This window comes from Solanum pennellii, chromosome 12, assembly GCF_001406875.1.
Source record: "Solanum pennellii chromosome 12, SPENNV200".
Lineage (NCBI taxonomy): Eukaryota > Viridiplantae > Streptophyta > Magnoliopsida > Solanales > Solanaceae > Solanum > Solanum pennellii.
This window is the reverse complement of record NC_028648.1, coordinates 55,596,506-55,612,536: the sequence shown is the minus strand read 5'-3', so window position 1 is coordinate 55,612,536 and position 16,031 is coordinate 55,596,506.

Genomic DNA, 16,031 nt, shown 5'->3' with positions numbered 1-16,031 from the left:
TATATCTATCAAAAATGAACAACCTTTGTTACCTCCTTAAGAATTTAAGTTAGACACCCTTTCTTTCTTCAGCATAAGGGAATCTTGGTTGTTGAACCTCTTTTGGACTTAGATTGATCTTGCTCATCCGAACTACTCCTCTTCAAATCCCTATTGATCCTATTAAGTTGGGACTCCTCAATAGATTCAACATACACAACAAGTCTAGAGATATTCATATCATCATGAAGCATTGTTTATGACACAATTCCTTAATTAGGTTGGATACACCGGTCACAAACCTACTCATCTCATCTCTAGGGTATAATAACAAGGATGGAGCACACTTAGAAAATAGGCTAAACATGCAGGAATACTTGTCCACACCCATGCTACCTTGCCTAAGATTATAAACTTCTCCAGTTTGACCTCCCTCTTCTTACGGGGAATGTACTTACCAAGAAACACTTTTTTAAACTCTTCCCATTCTAAAGGACCTGCTTCAACTGAAATATTTGCCTTCCATTCGGTAAACCAAATTTGAGCAACCTCTTTCAATTGATAGGAAGCCAACTCTGCCTTTTCTCTATAGGTAACTCCCATAACATTCACTATCTTATACACTTCATCCAAAAAATCTTGGGGATCTTCTCCCACCTTGGACCCTAGGAAAACAGAGGATTCATCCTTGTAAATTCCCTCCACACAGTACCCATATAGTACTCTCAATAGCATTCACTCTAGGCTTCGAATCCATATTCACATAGGTCATCATAGCTTGGGCCAAGGTTAGTAAAGACAACTTAATTTTTTCATTGGTCATATCTGGAGCCTCAACCGAAACTTGGTTTCCTTATAGAGCTTGACCATCTTGAAGACCTTCAGGATTTAAGGGAGAAAGTCCATCATCCACAATTTTCTCTACCATTCTCCTTGTGGGTCTCCCTCTCGTACTCATATCCTATTAATAGAAGAGAAGGATTGGGAAAAGGACATTAATAGGACTCAACTCTAAGGCACGACTTCAAGAGTAGTGAAAGAAGTATAACTTTCTAACGTCCTATAACATCTGGGTCATAATGTGTCGTGACTCACATCGATGAACAATACTATACTAGACGTAACTTGTAACACATCAACCTAAAGAACCATTCCCAAAACCCTATGCTCTGATGCCAAGATTATCAAGCATCGAGAGCACCCCTTATATGTGACACGACGTACTTGATCCCAAAGGAGGTCTTGTACAATCTTCTTTGCATCGATTCATCACATACGTAATAAAGATAGTGTCGAATTAAAACATTATTTTAAACCATAATTATGAAAAAAGTCATTTAAATTTCAATTGAAAACATAAAGGATGTCTATTGTCTAAACTTGACCATCTTAGACACAATCTCTAATCATCATATGGACAAGCCCCTTTACAATCTAAGCAACTATTAAATGTCTTTTACATGAATAAAACGAAACATAAACTTCTTGTCCTAAAACGACGAGGACATACTGAAAGATGTCTTGGAACGAACTCTAATCTAAGCTTCACTAGAGTGAACAATCACTTGTCGGAACCTACACTTGTAGTAAAAAAAGAAGAATATGGGTTAATGCATAGAGATGTACAAAGTATGATGACCATGCAAAAATATGATTTAAGAGGGGACATTTTGCTGAAAGTCATGCTTTTATGCAATTTTAGTTAACTTCATGAACATGGAACAATAGAAACATGATGTAAATTACAACCAACATACAAGTAACATTTAACACATTTGAACTCCATCACATATATAGACCTTTAACTTTATCTTTAACTTGAGCGTCCACTTCAAGTAATCCTCAGGCTATACCTTGTGCAATGCATTTATAGCGTCCTATACTACCATCCACACCAATGTATATCCCTAAAGTCACCAAGTGAACTAACCACTTCCCTTTTCCACCTTTACACAATGAGGCATTAAAAGACATAAACATCACATGAATCACATCATTACATTAAGACCAACATATAAGACAACTCTATGTCATACTTGTTCAATATGCAAATAGCATCCCATACTACTACTCACCCTAAGTAATACTTTGAAGTCATCGTAGACAAGGCAAATTCATATACAATAAGACATGTCAAGTAATTAAATCATAATACGAACAAAGTTTAGCATGCATCTAAACATTAAGTACAAGTTAACCTTCTTCATGAGATTTCATTTCATTAGGAACCATTCATTCATAAAGACATTCGATCACATTCTCATTATGGTAATTATAAGAGCCAATTCAGTTCATTAGCGTTATAAGGAACATCATGACCTATCTCAATTTCCTACTTTTGCAATGCATTGATACAGTCTATTCCACAACCCATACTAAGTATTACATCAATAAGAAGACATAGTTCAATAACATTCTCTTCTGAGGGTTAGTCTAACCGACATATAGCATGTGAGAAAATAATGGAATTTCCGCGTCAACCTCACGGATAAGGGATCATTCTTTCTAGCATAAGTGGATCCTATAGCTATAGACCTATATAGGAACATAGTAATGGGATAGGGAGACTGCTACAAGATACCTCTACCTCAACTCATGTCAGGGCATTCATCTCACGAGATTGTTGCTAGAAACCCCGCCTTAACTCACGTGAGAGTTTTCATCTGATATCACTATCTAATTAGTGCTTAGATTATTCCCCGTAAAGTATAAGACATTTATTACATTCATTCATTATAGGATAAGGAATTACTACTAGATACCCTGCCTCAACTAATGTACGAGTTTCCATCTCAAACCACTCATTCATTAAAAAGGATAAGGATTTATACTAGATACCCCGCCTCAATTAACGTATGAGTATCCATTCCAACCCAACATTAATTCGTTCATTGGAAGTCTCAGGAGACATTGAGATCTTTACCATACACCCCACCGTGACTAAAATATGTGCATCCACCTCAAATCCCAAGTTCATTCATTAAGAAGGGATGTAGAGATTGATAGTAGAGACCCCCCCCCCCCAAGCTAAAATGAGGGCATCCATCTCAAACCCCACATTAATTCATTAGTGAACAATTGAGTAAAGCCTTTCAATTAATACTTCTTTATTAACATTAGTATAGACTTTATTCATTGTGCATTCATGAGTTTGTGTGCATGTTAGATTATCCTTTTATTTAATGATCATTATTCGCAAGTATTAATACAGAGATAATGTTGAATCATAACACAAGTATCTTCAAAACATAATTATGATTTATTCATTTAGATTATACACTAATACTTCAATATGTGTATCTTTAATTTTTTGTGATCAATGACACTAACCTACAATTTGATTGTCTATGAATCGAAGTTACTAAAGAAACCTAACCAAGGGTAGGGGTTGTGTCCCAAGGTACTAGTAGTGAAAGTAGTAGCTACTAAGAATTTCATTCTAAATAGTGATAGTTTATGACATTACCATGTAATAAAACAAAACAAGTTTAATTTGTTACACCAAAGTGTCAAATATCAAGAAGAGGTTTTGGAACAAGTAGTAAAATAGCAAAAATAAAGGAGAAAACAAGTATTGGAGAGAGTTCTTGCGGGGTGACTACAATATATGTTGACATAAACTAATGGATACATGCTTTTGATAGTAAAAATTGCAAGAAAATAGTTACTAGGCTAAGATTTAGGTGAAAGTAAATTTCCTCTCGAGCAACTTACCCCATTTCAAATGTGTTCCTCCCGAACACCCACTCGTCTAAACTAACCAACCTACGCCTTATCCACACCCTTACCTTTTGATAGAGTATGCTGAGATATAGGACTAGATCTCACCCACTTAAGAAGAACCTCATGCCGACACACACTTTAGGACATCAGTATAGTGGTATTGGATTCATAACCTTCCTCTCGGCAAGCCGAAAACACATGGGTGGTTTTATATTTGAAACTACATGCCCATTAAATTAAGCTAAAACCACCAGGTGAAATCACCATTAAAATACGTCTAATCATATCAGTAAGTAAGACCCAACAATAATATCAACACATATTTTCTAAAACATACCCTAAGAATGGTGGGGGTTAGCCACACATTAAAAATAGTCAAAATATACTGAAAATGATGAATGAAGAGAGATTAAACCTTAAAAAAGTCAAAGGAAGGGATACGGAGAACACTCACTTCCAAGATTGGAAGAAGATCTTGTTTCTTCAAGCTTCCTCAAAAGCCTCTCCAAACTTAAGATAAAACTTAAGAAGAAAGTTTCTTAAATATGTATTAAGTGTCTTATGTTTTACACACTCAATTCTCTCCAAAAAAAACTCTCTCTAAATAATAGAAGAGTTTAGTATTTATATGTTTCAAATTTAGCGCTGGTGGATCTTTTCATCTTCTTTAGTTGTGAATCGTCGAGTGATTTGGCAATTAACCCTTTATCTAGTTCATATCCATTTGTGCCCTGCTTGTTTGTCTATGCATGTAGTAATATTAGTCGGAATAACTTTGCGTCGCAGAATTATTAGGCGATGCGCTGACTGCTCCTTTTCGTCGCCTTTTGATCCACTTCCTTCAGGGCTAGCTTGCTGTAAAAGAATGTAGAAATTTTCTATAAAACACATCGCCAAGTTTGTCTTGTGATGCATACTTTGCATCCTCAGGTCTTTTCTTCTGTTTTTCTCTATTTTTTGCCTAAGACTCCAATCTTCTACCAAATTCTCAAATACCTAAAACTTGGATTTTTTTTATCATGCGTCGAGATAATATATATCATTTAGGACACGATTTGCATTAAAATAAGGCCCTTGATGAGTCCAATTTGGGGACTCGTCAACACCTCTAACTTAAACTTTTACTTGTCCGCAAGTAAAAGTTAAGTTCAACAGTTCAAATAGGATGTCTCAAATAGTGCTACAAAGAGTCAATCATGAATGCACACGACAGGACTCAAACTATTCATGCATAGCTCAATTGTATACTCAAAGATTCAAGTTGTTAAACAACATTAACCTAGATCTTACGGTTACAGTACTTGCTACTAATGCACTTTCAAGCTCAACAAAAGCATCTACATGCCCAAACACAAAGAATAATTCCATTTTCATACATGTAGATTTACCAACTTAGGATCAGGAATCTGATGCAATGCCCACACTCACAAAGAAGAACAAAATGCATATTTTCACCCAACAATTTGCCCTTATTTCAAATTGACCTTTGGTACGGTTCACTCAAGATCAAAAAGGTCTTTCTAATGTTTGTAACGGGGTTGAGTGCAAAGGTATGTTCATTTGGGATTAGTTACTTTTCTCCATTGAGAGTGATCTCCTTGAGCTATCCCTTCTCTTTTTTTTTTATTCCTTAGTCAAGTGCTTCCAGGTCATCTTTTATTTCCCATCATGGGTTGCTTTGAAACTCGATCTTCACATTTTGAGCTTTTATTCACCACTTTTATTTTATTTTTTCTTTTGTATTTTTTTTCTCTTTATTTTTATTCTTCCCCTTCTTTTTTTGTATGGAGGGCTTCAAATCCTTCGCAATACCACGGGTTTGCGAGACATACTTTGCACTTCTTGACTTTTTCCCCTTCTCACCACACCCCAAACTTAGGCTTTTGGCCTATGTTTGATATTTACTTATATAACATCTGAAAAAGGGTTATAGGTAGTGGATAACCTAATATTTAGGTTTCATCAAGGTTTTTCTAAGGAAGAGGTAAAGAAAAGGGTGTTAAAAAGAGTTTAACACATTCACGGGCAACGACAAATGAGGTATATGTCAAAGTTTGCTTAAAATATGAGGAGTTGCCTAAGATTATGTCAAGAGGATACCTTTCTAAGTCAATTAGAATAATCGAGCAAATTCTAGCTTAAATAATGCAAGCTTCAAGGTGAGCTCATCATACAAGGTAGTAACACTTAAGTCAAATAAGACAGCACACTTTCACTAGTATGCAACAGTCATTGTAAAAGAAAAAATTTGATAATAGGCTAATCACAACGATATGCAAAGAGTTCACATATTTCCTATGTCACTTCATTTGTTCTCGTAGTAGCCGTAGATTCATTTTTTTTGATTGAGAGCAATTTTAAAGTCATCGGTATTTATCAAAATCGAGAGTTAAATTCGTACAAGAACAACCACTTTCAAAAAAAGAGGTGGTGAATTTTTCGGTTTTTATAAAATTAGCATCCAAAAGAGAGCAATAAACTCAAACATTTGGAAAAGCAATTTTAAAACACAATTTTAACAGACAACCCAACATATATCAAAACACATATTATTCCAACAATACATTGTTGGACTCATCTAACCCCACCATAAAGAAGTGTTTGGCATCAAATGCAAACAAAAATATCCCACAGGTCAAATTAAAGAGAGGTAGAGATAGGGGTAGAAAATATCCTGCTTAGGTGGCCTTAAGATTAAGGTGTGGCTGGGATGTTCAGTGAACAACCAAGTAATTTATGAAGCTTTTTACTTCTCTTCTCAGCTCAATGCGCCTATATTCGACGCACATTCTTGAATGATCTATCATCCACATTCTTGTGCATTGTTCTACAGCTTTTCCGGTTCGTTGCCAATTTGGGACAGTATTTTGTATTCTACACAATTTGGCACATCGAAAAAATTAATTGTTGCTTCGCCGAGTTCATACAAAACTTCCGAATAGATTTGGATTGATCAAGTGGCGATGGTTGTTGGGGTCGCCGGTCTGGTAAGGGATTCGCCAATTATTTTTTGTGTGGATGGGTTTTACAGACTCCAGATGATATTTGAGTCAAACTGCAGAATAGAGTTGATTACTGGACTCTTTGGAGACTCGTTAACCAGGTCTTTTGCTTGCCATTTTGCACATTTTTAGCATTTTCCACACTTAAATCTACAAAACTAACATACTATTATTTTACTAATGTACAAATATAATATAATATGGGTTTTTGGGTTGCCTCCTAAACAACACCAAAGTTAACGTTGTGGCACGACGCAAGTCAATGTTTACCCTTCATTTTTGGAGTAATTCATGGTGTAGTCAGGTGAATCCTCGGCGAATGGTGAGTATTGACCTATCATTAAGTGTTCTATTTGTGCATCTTATAGATGAATCGTGATGGAGTTTGCGGTGGTTGTCTCATTAAACATCTTGATGTTGTCTTTCATTTCATTCAAATTCTTATCTTTCTCTCAAGTTTCTTTTGAATGATTGAAAGGGGATAATTACTCGACCCAGCCCCTTCCCTACTCCTTAGGTGCATTCTCGAAGGGCAAAATTTCTGCCATTTTTTCTTCTTCCTAACCCTCTACTCGTTTGGACAGCATATCTACATGTGTCACTAGTTTGTCCCACTCCTATTTATTTTGAGCCTTTTCGGATGTTTCAACCATATTGTCAAGTAGGGTTGCCACAACGTTGTATGGTTGAATCATTATTCCGCCTTCGAAAAGGTGTTTAGTTATTCTTCTATTCTATGGATCAAGACCTATGTAGAAGACATCCAGCAGTGTCTTGTCTGGCATACCATGGGATAGGAATGTTTGCAATATTTCTTTCAACCTTAGCCACAATTTTGTAATTGTCTCTTACCCCTTTTGTTTAAACATCAATAGATTATTCCTAATGATTATGAACTTAAGCAGAGGGTTAACTTTGTGATATCTATAATGGTTATCCATTGTTGTTTCTCTATTGTAAAAAGCAAATAAGCAAAGAAAAACTAAACTTAAGGTTAGTAAGCCTACACTACAAAGAACTAAAAACTATAAGTAACTATATTTTCACGCGACATCACTCCCCGGCAGTAGTGCCATTTTGATGCTTCAATATGTGTATATTTTATATTTTGTGATCAAAGACACTTACCTACAATTTGAGTGTCTAAGAATAGAAGCTAGTAAAGTAACCCAACGAAGGATTGGAGTCGTATCTCAAGGGAGTGGTAGTGAAAGTAGTAGCTACTTAGAATTTCGTTCGAAATAGTGATAGTTCAAGATATTTTTGAGAATTAAAGCAAAACAAGTTTAATTTGTGACACCCAAGTTTCAAATATCAAGAAGAGTTTTCGTCACAAGTAGTAAAATAGCAAAACTAAAAGAAAAACAAGTATGGGAGAGAGTTATTGGGGTGTGACCGCAATATATGTTTACACAAACAAATGGGTACATGCTTTGATTTTAAAATTTGCACGACAATGGTTACTAGGTTAATCTTTAGGCGAAAGTAAATTCCCTCTCGGGTAACTTATCCTATATCAAATGGGTTCCTCTCGGACACCCACTAGTCTAAACTAACCAACCTAAGCCTTATCCACACCCTGACCTTTCGATAGAGGGTTCTTTGATATGGGACTAGGGATGACCCTCTCGTGATAAACCTCATGTAGACCCATTCCTTAGGAAATCAGTCTAGTCGTCTTAGTTTCGCGACCTCCCTCTTGGGCAAGCCAAAAACACATTGGTGATTTTATATTTACAACTACAAACCCATTAAATTAGCCACAACCACTAGGTGAAATCACCAATAAAATACATCTAATCCTATCAGCAAGCAAGACCTACCAATAATATCAACACATATTTTCTAAATCTTACCTGAATAATGGGGGTTTTAACCACACATCACGCAATAATCAAGCATACTTAATATGATAAAGAATTCTAATGGGCATAAGAGATTAAATCATAAAAATGGCAAAGGACAGTAAATGGAGAAGACCACTTCGAAAATTGGAAGAAGAACTTCTTTCTTCAAGCTTCCTTAAAACCCTCTCTAAACTTGTGAGAAACTTAAGAATAAAGTTTCTAAAATAAAATATTAAATGTATGATGTTTCACACACTCAAATTTCACCAAAAAAAAAAAACCTCTGTAAATAATAAAAGAGTTTAGTATTTGTAGGGTTCAGATTTAATACTGGTGGATCCATCTGGCGTCTTTAGTCGTGAATCGCCAAGTGATTCGGTCATTCCCACTTTCTCTGGTTCCTCACTGTTTGTGCCCTGCCTTTTTGTTTATGCATGTTGTAATTTTAGGCGGAATAGCTCTGATTTTACGAATTATTCGGAGAAGCGCCAACTGCTCCTTTTCATCGCCTTTTGATCCACTTTCTTCAGGGCTCGCTTGCTATAATAGAAGGCGGAACTCTGCTATACGGAATATCGCCAAGTGTGTTTGCTGATGCGTGGTTTGCATCTTCATGTTTTTCTTCCATTTTGAATTCTTTTAGTGTCCATGCTCCTACCAAATTCTCAAATACTTGAAACAGCGAGGTTTTTATTAGGTATCGAGATAAAATATACTATTTAGGATACTATTTACATTAAGATAAGGTCGTGGATAGATTCCAATTTGGGGACTCATCATACACATAATTCACTTCTCCTTCATATATACCACATCATGATAACACTTCAATCAATGTCATATTATACTCAAATAATAAACACATCCACCTTTCAAGTGGAGCAACCATCAAAGTATCATTCTATTTTAGCATGTACATTTAGCCATAACTTGCATTCAAGGCCATGAATCTCAAATCATCAATACACCAACCATTTACCATAACTAAGGCATAGATAATTATACAATTCAATATCCCCAAAGAAATTTAGACATATTTCAACCATAAGATTGCATAATCAACAAACCCATTTTATGAGGGAATAATTTAGGAATTGAGAGAAATCATTTGTTAATAGAGTATTTTCATCATAAAATCATCAATTTTACACTCATACAATCATTATGTCCCATTACAAACTCTTTGAAATAGTGTGAAAAAAGAACTCATGATATTGAGTAAAACCATGGGTTTTTCATGAACATTGAAAGCTTTGAAAACATCTTTTCAATTGAATCTTTGGTGAAACCTAACCAAAGATGAAGTATCACCATATCTTTACTAAGATTCTCTAAGAAATTTGCTGGAGAAATCAGTTTGAAATCACCAAACTCTACCTTTCACCTCTTCTTCTTATTTCTTGAGCTAGAGAGAGGAATATTGAGAGAAGGAAGAATTTCTTTTGATTCTATTTGGAATGAATTAAATGAAGTTAGATTTAGAAAACACCGCTTTACCATTCTAACCTTACAAGAACACTTGGGCATTGCCACAAGCGCTATGGAGCAACAGGAAGAGGAGTATAAGAAAGAAAAGGCCCAACTTATCTGCGCACAGTCTAGACTCCAAACTCATGTTAAAGCCTCTATGGAACGAGAAAGAGAAATAGCAAGGCGTTTTAGTGCTTATCAGGCAGACTGTGAGATTGAGAGAGGTCAAAGGATAGCCGAGAGAGATGCACTCCACCTTCAAATTGAGGAGCTCCAAGAACAAAGGGAAAATTTGACACATGAAGTCAATACTGCTCACCGCTGGTTACAGAATTGTTATGACAATATGGATGAAGCTAGAGACCGAATACTACAACTCAGGGATGACCTCAATAATGTTTATGCTAGATATTTATACCAGAAAGATGAGAGGTTGGGCCGACCGTCCCGTGCTTTGGCCCCATATCTACCAAAAGCGTTGGCGAAGATTTATAAGGGTCTTGGAGATGATTGAGATTCGAGGATTCATATTCTTTTCGAGTCTATTTTCTTAGTAGTGATTATTTCATTTTATTTTATTATTTGTTTTTTCTTTTTCTTTCTTTTTAGTTTTTGTTATTTATTTCATTTAGAGTCTATCTAAGTCCTAGGTACTTCTTTTTTCTTTTATTCATTTTATTGTTTTAAGAATATTTGAAAATGAATGAAAAAGATTTGCTTTCGGTCACCCTATGTGCATGCACAAAAAATTATCTTTCTCGAACTATGCAAGATCTGATTGATGGGCCAAACATGATACGTAGGCAACCTAGGGTGTTCGATCCAAAATATTTTTTCTTCTTCTTTCTTCTCTCTCTGAAAAAAAAATAATTTTTTTAAAAATAAAATAATAATGATAATCTTAATAATAAAAAATAAATAAGTAAATAAATGAATAATAATAATAATAATAATAAAATAAGAAAAAACTAAGGAAGAGAAGAATGCCTAGGTAAGCCGGGATGAAACATAAGGTCCTCCATATTAGAAGTATGTATGTGGATGCAATGTGCATAATTTCTTAACACTAATTGGTATGTTACTCCATTCAGAGAGAGAGATAGAGAGAGAAAGAGAGATAAAATAAAGAGAGACACACTAGCTTAAAGATAGTTGGTTTGTGGTTAAACTGGCATAAAATCCTTACAACAGAAGATCGAAAGGGAAATAGAAAATGGCCCCCAAAGACGGAAATGAATCGGACAATGATGAGATGTAAAACCAAATGACTTCACAAGAAACAGGGACAACAGAAGAGATAAGGGCATTAAAACAACAAATGGAAGAGATGTACGAGGCTTGGATGAGTAGACAACCTCCACCGTCTTCAATCCGGGACTGTTTTAATACAAATATGTCTCCACCTATCCAGGTGTCGACAAGTGATCCGATATATCCCTTGGATTCGGCCCCTATGCTAACACATCCAATGTCGCTGGAACTTCTATGGTGCGCCCTTCGAATACACCTATAATAAGTAATCCACTCTTTGTATCAAGTGCCCCGACTAACAGCGCCCCGCAACCAACGATGGTGCCCAAATCCAACAACGATTCTCTCTCCAAAGTTCGGCGTGATCACAGTCACACTCTAGAAGAGGCCATTAAAATTCCAAGCTCTCATCCCTACATTTACCATTATAGTTCCCCTGTCGAAATTGAGAAGATGGTCCTGAATGAGGAACATGATGAAATGACTAAGAAAATGAAGAGTTTGGAACAGAGTATAAGAGATATGCAAGGACTAGGAGGCCACAAAGGCATCTCGTTCAGTGAGTTGTATATGTTTCCTCACGTCCATTTGCCTGGTGGTTTCAAAACTCCAAAGTTTGAGAAATATGATGGTCACGGAGACCCCACAGCTCATCTAAAGAGATATTGCAACCAATTCAGGGGTGTAGAGGGCAAAGAAGAGTTACTTATGGCCTATTTTGGGGAAAGCTTAGTAGGGATTGCATCTGAATGGTTAATAGATCAGGATATCACCTACTGGAACACATGAGATGATTTGGCTCGATGTTTTGTACAACAATTCCAATATAATATCGACATTGTGCCAGATCGCTCCTTGTTAGCCGACACGAGGAAAAATACCACAGAAAATTTTCGGGAATATGCTATCAGGTGGAGGGAACAAGCTGCTAGGGTTAAACAACCAATGAAGGAGTCAGAGATTATTGACGTTTTTCTCCAGGCGCAAGAACCTGATTACTTTCACTATCTGCTTTCGGCAGTCGGGAAGACATTCCCTGAAGTTATTAAGGTAGGGGAAATGGTGGAAAATGGCATCAAGTCTGGAAAGATTGTAAGTCAAGCTGCCTTAAAAGCCACAACACAAGTGCTTCAAAATGGTTCAGGAAATATTGGAGGGAAGAAGAGAAGGGAGGATGTGGCCACTATTGTATCAGCGCCTAGGACTCATGTCCAACATAATTCCCCACAATACTATTTTCCTTCCCAATCTCCACAATATTCTGTCCCATACACTCCATATCATGTTTTTAATGCACAACCAATTGCACCCCCTTCTTATCCACAATGGCGCGCACCAACTCCACAAAATCAACCACCACCCCCACAAGTTCATCAAAATACTGCTAGAATTCCTTTCCGTCCTAGACCACAATACAAAAAGGGAAATGGCGCTAAGAATGAGTTCATTCCTATTGGGGAGTCGTATGCTAGCTTGTTCCAAAAATTAAGGACGTTGAATGTTTTGAGTCCTATTGAGAGAAAGATGTCGAATCCTCCCCCGAGAAATTTGGATTATTCTCAACATTGCGCATATTGTTCTAATGCCCCAGGGCACAACATAGAGAGATGCTTAGTATTTGAAAAGGGCCATTCAGGATTTGATCGATTCTAATCGAATTATAGTTGAAAGTCCGAGTGGACCCAACATCAATAAAAATCCATTGTTGAGGCATACTGAAACAAACATGCTAGAAATGATGAAGGGTCATGAAGAGTTTGCATCTCCGTATAAGCCAATCCTTAAGGTTGGAACTGGCATTGAGAAGTCGGCAAATGTTGTTGATTTAACAAAAATGATGCCTTTAGGAGCGGAAAGTAGGTTAGAAAAGTGTAGTCCATCAAACACACCCATCTTAACTGCGAAAGGAGCCCTTCAAGATGTTTGGGCAAGTCCGAGTAAGGCAAAATTGTTTGTCCCAAAAAGGCCAAACAAGCCTATCTTGATCATGCAAGGGGCCCATATTCCTCCTGTGATTATCAGGCCACTATCCCAGCTCCCGATGACTAATCCCAAAGATGTACCTTGGAATTATGAGCCTACTGTCGTGACATACAAGGGAAAAGAAATTGATGAAGAAATAGATAAAGTAGGAGGAATAACCCGTTCAGGAAGATGTTATGTCCCGATGGAATTGAGGAATACTAAAAACGACCAAATACAAATAAAAAGTTCGGTCACTGAAGGAGAGGCAGAGGAATTCCTAAGGAAGATGAAACTATCAGACTACTCCGTGGTGGAACAATTAAGAAAAACTCCAGACCAAATCTCTTTGTTGTCTTTGCTAATACATTCTGATGAACATCGTTAGGCTGTAATGAAAATTTTGAATGAAGCAGATGTTCCTAGTAAAGTTACAGTGTGTCAGTTAGAGAAGATTGCTGGGAGAATATTTGAGGTAAACCGCATCACCTTTTCAGATGATGAACTCCAAAGAAGGTACAAGACATAACCAAGGCCTACATATCACTGTAAAGTGTGAGCTTTCATATGTCACTCGCGTTCTAATTGATGGAGGATCTGGAGCAAATATTTGTCCTTTATCAACTCTACAAAATTTGAATGTTAGTGCTGAAAGGGTCCGACCCAACAATGTATGAGTTAGAGCTTTAGATGGGTCAAAAACAGATGTCATTGGTGAGATAGAGCTCGTACTAACCATTGGGCCTGTGGATTTCGCTGTGAATTTTCAAGTGTTGGATATCAACTCATCCTACAATCTATTGTTGGGGAGGACATGGGTGCGTAGGGCTGGAGCAGTCCCCTCAACGTTGCATCAAATGATTAAGTTTGAATATGACCGACAAGAAGTGATTGTTCATGGTGAGGGGGATTTTTCAATCTCCAAAGACTCTTCCTCCCCTTTTATCAAGGTGAATAATGAGAATGAGGCACTGATTTATCAAGATTTTGAGGTAGTGGTTATTGAGCATGTCTCCAAGGGGAGTCTCATTTCAAAACCAAAGATGCCACCGCGTCTGTAATTGTGGTGAATGAATTGCTGAAACATGGGTTTCAGCCGGGTAAAGGCTTAGGAATCTTCTTGCAAGGGAGAGCTTATCCAGTGAGTCTACGAAAGAGCATCAGTACTTTTGGCTTAGGCTACCAACCTAGAGTCGAGGACAAAATGAAGGCAAAGAAGAAGAAGAAGAGAGATGTATGGTCACTTACCAAGCCTATACAACCAATCTACAAATCTCTCAAAGCCCGCACAACAGAATCAATCATCCTTTCCAGAGCCAGTGATGAAAGTAAGCGAAGAAATGATCAACTATTTTCAAGATTTATTTGTCGAGGTTGATATGGTGGATCTTGGAGAAGGCACTAGCGATAGAGATGTGCAATTCATTGGTCCTGATGTCAAGTAAAACAATTGGGAGGCCACCCCTCTCCCTGTTAAAGACGAGTGTTGGTAGTCTGTCTTGTTTTTTCTTTAGTCGTCCGATTCATTCAAGGACTGTAATTCGGATTTTATCTTGTCATTTTATTTCGAACTCTCTATTTCCCTTTTCAATAGGATGTAATTGCATCTTTATTTCAGTCTGATATATTTGTTTGTTTTCTTTTATATAGTTCTTTCTTTGCTGATTCTAGTGATATGACATGCACGCAGAATTTTCTGCCAGATCTTAATATCCAATCTAATCTTCGACCTAATATTGAAATAATAAGTCAAGAAATCGAATATGATGAATATTGAAATAATAAGTCAAGAAATCGAATATGATGAAGACAGGGTATTTGAAGAAGTAAGGAGGGATTTCAATCATTTTGAAAATAAGTCAATTCCAAACATGAGCGAAACTGAGACAATAAATTTGGGGGATCAGGAAATTATTAAGGAGACTAAGATAAGTGTACATGTTCGACATCAAAAAGACGATATAATCCAGCCCCTGTTTGATTACAAAGATGTTTTTGCATCATCTTATGATAATATGCATGGATTAAGCACTTACACGGTTGTTCACAAGTTGCCAATTGATCCTAATTTTCCTCTGATAAAGCAGAAGTTGACAGAACTCAAAACCGACACGAGTGTAATAATTAAAGAGGAGATCACAAGACAACTTGAGGCCAAAGTCATTCAAGTCGCTCAATATCCTTCTTGGTTAGCCAATATCGTACCCGTCCCTAAAAAAGACGGCAAAGTTCGAATGTGTGTTGATTATCCTGATTTGAATAAGGCAAGTCCAAAAGATGATTTTCCTTTGCCAAACATCCATATTTTATTGGATAATTGTGCTACACATGAGGTTGCATCTTTTGTGGATTGTTATGCGGGCTACCATCAGATTATTATGGATGATGAAGATGCAGAAAAAACATCTTTTATCACTCCATGGGGTACATATTGTTATCGTGTTATGCCTTTTGGATTAAAAAATGCAGGGGCAACTTATATGAGAGAAATGACAACCATGTTTCACGATATGATGCATAGAGAAATCGAAGTTTATGTGGATGATATTATCATTAAATCTAAAAAGCAGTCAAATCATGTGAAAGACTTAAGGAGATTATTCGAAAGGCTCCACAGGTATAATCTCAAGCTTAATCCTGCAAAATGTGTATTTGGAGTACCATCGGGGAAGCTTTTGGGGTTTATAGTCAGTCAAAGAGGTATCGAGTTTGATCCTTCAATAAAAGCAATTCAAGAATTGCCACCTCGAAAGAACAAAACTGAGGTTATGAGCCTTCTAGGAAGGTTAAACTATAT